Raw genomic sequence first — 5512 nt, 5'->3', positions numbered from 1 at the left:
ATCTCCCAGAATTCCCACATGTTGTGGGAGGGACCCGGGGGAAGGTAAATGAATCATGGGGGCCAGTCTTTCTCTTGCTATTCTCGTGATAGTAAGTCTCACGAGATCTGATGAGTTTATCAAGGGTTTCCACTTTTGCTTCTTCCTCATTTTTCTCTTGCTGCCGCCACCTAAGAAGTGCCTTTCACCTCCCGCCATGATTCTGAGGCCTCCCCAGCCATGTGAAACTGTAAGCCCAATTAAACCTCTTCTTCTTCCCAGTCTTGGATATGTCTTTAACAGCAGCATGAAAACAGACCAATACAGATGGTTTTGATTTTTTAATCTCATGGAATCCAGTCCCTGCCCTGCAGGGACACCATTAATGGAAGTGCTGGTAGAAAATTGGGTGTGGGCAGAACAAATTGAAACTTGGCCATTGCCATGTTGTTCCTCTGAGCAGCCTCAAAACATAGCAATAGACATCAACCTTAAGAACATCTGTGCATCAAAGGACACAATCAACAGAGTGAAAAAGCAACCTACAAAATAGGTGAAAATACTGTAAATCATATGTCTGATAAGAATCCAAAACACATAAAGAACTCTTACAACACAACAAGAAAACAAACAATCAGATTTTTTAACAGGCAAAGGACTTGAATAGACATTTCTCCAAAGGAGATATACAAACAGTCAAAATACTCAAAAAGATACTCAGCATCACGCAGTAAGGAAATGCAAATCAAAACCACAGTGAGGCATCACCCACACCCATTAGGATACCTACTATCCTACAATCAAAAACAAAACAGAAAACCATGAGTGATGGTGAGGATGTGGAGAAATTGGAAGCTTGTGCACTGTTGGTGGGAATGTACAATGGTGCAGCTCCTGTGGAAAACAGTATGGCAGTTATTCCATAATTCAAAACAGAATTAGTCTATGATCCAGCAATTTTACTTCTGTACATAAATCCAAAAGAAGTGGAGGTTCGGTTTTAAACACAAATGTGTATATCCATACAGTTTCAGTTGGGGTTCTCCAGAGAGACAGGACTGATGATAGGAGGCGTGGAGAGAGATATAAGAAGACTTATTAGGGGAACTGGCTAACTCCATTTTGAAGATTGAGCAGCCCACCATAGGCCTTGTGTAAGCTGGAGACCCAGGGAAGCCAGTAGTGCAGCTCAGCCCAATCTGAAGATCTCAGAACCAGGGAAGCCAATGGACTCTCAGCCTGAGAGCCAGGGTGCTGCTGGTGTGGAGTTCAAAGATAAGAGAACCTGCAGCTCTGATGTCCAAGGGCAGGAGAGGGTAGAAGAAGCAAGACTTCGCCCTTCCTCTGCCTGTTTGCTGCATCCGGCCCCCAGCTGAACGAATGCTGCCTGTCCACACTGAGCGGGGGGCCTTCCCCACTCAGTCCACTGACTCACACATCAGTCTCCTCACAGACACACCTGGGGCAGCCCAATCATTTCAAATGCCGAACCTCCTGGGTTTCCCTTGGAGCACAAGACAGATGGGCTCAGCACTCCCCAACTCCATCCAAAGGGGAAGTCTCTTCCCAGGCTTCTGATGCAAAGCAGCCCTCCAGGTGAGCATTTGAGAATAATTAATATTAATATGTAAAATGGGTAACTGTCTGTGTATCTCTTAACCCAGTCAAGTTGACACCCAAATTAACCATCACACATACTACTCACAGCAGCATTATTCACAACAGCCAGAAGGTGGAGGCAACTCAAGTGTCCATGGACGGATGAATGGTCAAACAAACTTTGGCATGTACACACAATGGAATATTATTCAACCTAAAATAAGAAAAACTTCTGACACAAACTACAAGATGAATGAAACGATTCTGCAACCAGTTCTCCAGCCACTGTTCCAAGTAGCTTCCAGAAAACATTTACCCTGAGCCACATTTACATCAACATTCATGACTCCTGGACCAAGACCCAGAGGGCTCCAGGCCAGTCATTCTGGCTTGGCACTTGAGGACCCCTTCCCATGGTGCTCTGCATACTCCCAGCATCTTCCACTCCCCCTGGCCCCTGAAAACATGGGCCCCTCCTCTCCCCTTCACTTCCTATCCAGACCTCGTTTTACATCCCAGGGCTTCCTCCCCATCTGTCATAAGCGGCGCTTCCTTCGGCACATCCTCCGCATCCCACAGCTGCCTGCCACACTCTGGCGGGGAGACAGGGCTGTGGGCTCCCAGCCCAGACCCCCATGATCACCCACAGCCAGCGACAGCACACTTCAGGCAGACACTCAGGAGCAGCTTCAGCCACCAGGCTCTAGGAGGAGGCTGACACCTTGCAAGGAATCATGACTCTTTGGTGATCACTATCTTCCCATTCACCCACCCCTTCTTCCTAGAACAGATTACAGCCTCTGCCTTGATGACCTTGATCTGATGAGACTTTACCAATGTCTTCCTCTCTCCCCACGATGTTGGAAAGGATGACGATCTGTAGGTCAAAGTCCTTGGTTCTACTGTTTACAGGCTATGAGACCCCAGGCAATCAAGGGGTCTCCAAGCCTTGGTTTCCTCATTTGTAAAATGAAGACACAAGTAATGAATCCTAGTGTGTATAACATCGGAGTAGAATTACTAAGCAAAGTCCTGGACTCAGAAAGGGCTCAATAACTGTTCACAATAAAGGTTTCTTCTCTCCTTCTTTGATTTCAGTGAACTAGGAAGACAGTAAGTTTTGACATCAGAAATTCTGGGCGTGAATCTTTGATCCAGCACTTAGCAGCTATATGAACTTGGACAAGCTGCTTCACTTCTCTGAACTTGTTTCCTTTTTCTTTAAAACAAACAAAAATGGGTTCTCCCCTCACTGAGTTGTTTCTGTGAATATTAAGTGAGTTACAGCAAGCCAAGGACCAGCAAGCCAGCACAGTGCCCGTCATGTAGTAGGTGCTCCACACAGGCCACCTAATCCCTCCCACCAGTCCCCCTCCCTGCGTCCTCTGTGCAGACAAGCTGGGTCAATACCACGTAAAACACCACATTGACCCCACTTGGCCTTTCTCTTCTGTTTCTGCCCTGCTGGCCACTCTGAGTAGACTTAACAGCAGAAATGACTGTTTTTGCAGAAAATGATTGTGATGAAGCCTGAGCACAATGATTCAGAGACCACGGGAGTTGCTGCCAACACAGGCACTTATAGGAACAGCGTCTCTGGGGAGCCTCCTGGAATCTTGGGGTGGGGAAGAAGCTTCTCTGTCATTAGGTCCCATGCCATGACTTCCTGAGTGCATCTCTGAAGCAGTGACTCTCTCAAGGGTCATCTCATGCTTAACTCCCTGCAAGAACAGGGGAGGTAAAGAACATGGCTGTGGTCTCAGACAGACCCCAACTCCAGTCCCAGCCCCCCACCTACCTGCTGAGTGCCCTTGGGTAAATCTTTTCCCCTCTTGGGCACAGCTTCCTTGCCTCTCATAGCAATATGAATGGCAGCCACCTCCGGGTTGTGGTGAGAACCAGATGGCTCAGCTCATTGAAAATGCTCAGGGCCTGGCACCCACAGCTGTCAATAAATGGTAACAATTACTATTGTGATTTAAGTCCAGCCTTCCTCCACTACTAGCTGTGTGGCCATGGGTCATCCCTCATGTGTTATGAGACTCTGTTTCACAATCTCAAAAAAGGGGATGGAAATTCTTACCCACAAGGCAGTGGGACCTAAAGCACCTTGTACAGGGCTTGGCACAGAGCCAACATATGAGCAGCCCCTCTTCCTCCTTCCTCCCTTCTTCCTCCTGAGGCAGCCTATTATACCTGCTGGACATCTTTGAATTATAAAAGGTTCTAGAACTTATCCTCATGGGTCCTTGGCATGTGAAGTGGAAAAGAAACCAGGCAAGTGGAATTGAGTCACAGACACTTAAGTGAGATGATGTTTCCAGAGGGAGGAAGCAGTCTCTGAGGTCAAATGACACTGAGATGCCAAAGGCCACAAGGACAGAGACACGGCCGCAAGGAGGAGGCATAGGAAGGATATCTGTACCCTTGACAAGACAGAAATCAGACTGTAGTGGGCAAGAAATGATGGCAGTGGGGAGGAAGAATATGGAGCCAGCTTCTGCAGGTAATTGGTTCCAGTGGAAGGGGGTAGAGAAATCAGGAGATACTTGGAGGTAAATCTGGGGTCTTTCATTTTCTTTTTGAATGAGATATGGGAGCTGCTCACTTGGTTGGCTTCACGGAGAGGATGTAGTATCGGCAAGAAGAGAGATGCTGGAGTCCCAAGTGCAAGCAGAAGGCAAGGCTCTGCAGGGGCGGAAATGTGTGCTCCAGGGTGTCTGGGGAGGCCGGTGGAGAAAGTGGGCCTGACCCGATGGCCTACTGCACCCGCCGTGCCTTCCCCACCCCAGACTTTCCCTCCCATTCCACTGGGCTCCTTCTTTTCTTCCAAAAACCAGCTCAGAACTTTCCTCCTTCAGCATGCTCTCCCTCAGCCGCCTCACTTCAGCCTTGCCTGGCAGCCAGGTGAGGGTAGAAGAAAGGTCTGGAATTAGTTCTAGACTGAGGTCTCCTTTCTCCTTACTCCCTGAGTAATGAGGCCTTACTCAGGTCCCTTCAGAAGTTCCAGTTTTCTCATCTGTAGAATGGGGCAGTTCCCAGGCTCCTTTCCAAGCTCGAATGAAAAATCCAGTGGAAGAAGAGCTCAGCAAACAGCAAACTAGTGCCTGAGCTCGCGCTGGTGGTTCCACGCGTCTTCCCTTGCGGTGCCCCCTCTGCAAGCTGGAGAGTGCTTTGTGTTTTCCTTCCCATGTTTCATGATCTCCTTCCGTGCACAAACTGGCACCTCAGAACTGATCGGACGGCAGGGGGCAACGGAATGAGCCCACCATGTGAAAGCAGCCAGCGTGTGCTCCGGGATGGGGCACACATCCAGGCTGTGCTGAGATTCAGAGAGGGGAGGAGACAGTCACTACAGCCACACAGTTGGGGCGTGCTGGGCGAGTGAAGACTTGAACCTGGGCTTTTGGTACCCATGCTCTGTGTGCTATTGAGAAGTCCAGGCACAGCTTCTGAATGGTGAAATTTCAGCGTCCAGGAAGCCAGGGTGGGCAGCTGTTTTCGTGGCTCTGCCTCGGCCCCCTCCAACAGGCCCATCACAGTTGCTTAAAGATCCAGCATATTTTTAGTTAGGATTCTGAGCCCAGGAGGGAAGCAGGAAATGATTCATTCTCTCTCTCAGCCAACGTACACAAAGGTACATTATTAATATTTACTCAGGGGCTTCTCCAAAGACCACAGCAGCAAATCACAGGAGAGGAGGAAATGGAAGGTGAGCTTCACTAGGCCTGCTGGCTGCCCACATGTGGGGCACAGGGGCCTGCTGACCATGCTGCCTGCCACAGCCCCCACCGGTGCTGGGCCTAGATGGGGCCTTGAGGCTCATTCTGTCCAACCCAGAGAGGGAAGGGGGGCTTCCCCACAGTGACTCAGCAAGGTCACCACAGAGGAGGAACAGAATCTGGGACTGTGAAGGGATGAACCAAGCTGTGAG

At 49.2% G+C, this 5512-nt stretch overlaps 1 long non-coding RNA gene across 1 annotated transcript; it reads right to left on the bottom strand.

The window, feature by feature from the left end:
- Nucleotides 1-307: 307 nt before the first annotated feature.
- Nucleotides 308-4357, bottom strand: LOC144577146 (uncharacterized). The gene is made up of 2 exons (XR_013520453.1): nucleotides 3377-4357; nucleotides 308-3299 (listed from the first exon to the last, which is right to left on the bottom strand). It is a non-coding gene; the product is annotated as an uncharacterized LOC144577146 (long non-coding RNA).
- Nucleotides 4358-5512: the final 1155 nt, after the last annotated feature.

This window comes from Callithrix jacchus, chromosome 7 (genome assembly GCF_049354715.1).
Source record: "Callithrix jacchus isolate 240 chromosome 7, calJac240_pri, whole genome shotgun sequence".
In the NCBI taxonomy this organism is placed as follows: domain Eukaryota; kingdom Metazoa; phylum Chordata; class Mammalia; order Primates; family Cebidae; genus Callithrix; species Callithrix jacchus.
This window is presented reverse-complemented; position numbering and strand designations above follow the sequence as displayed.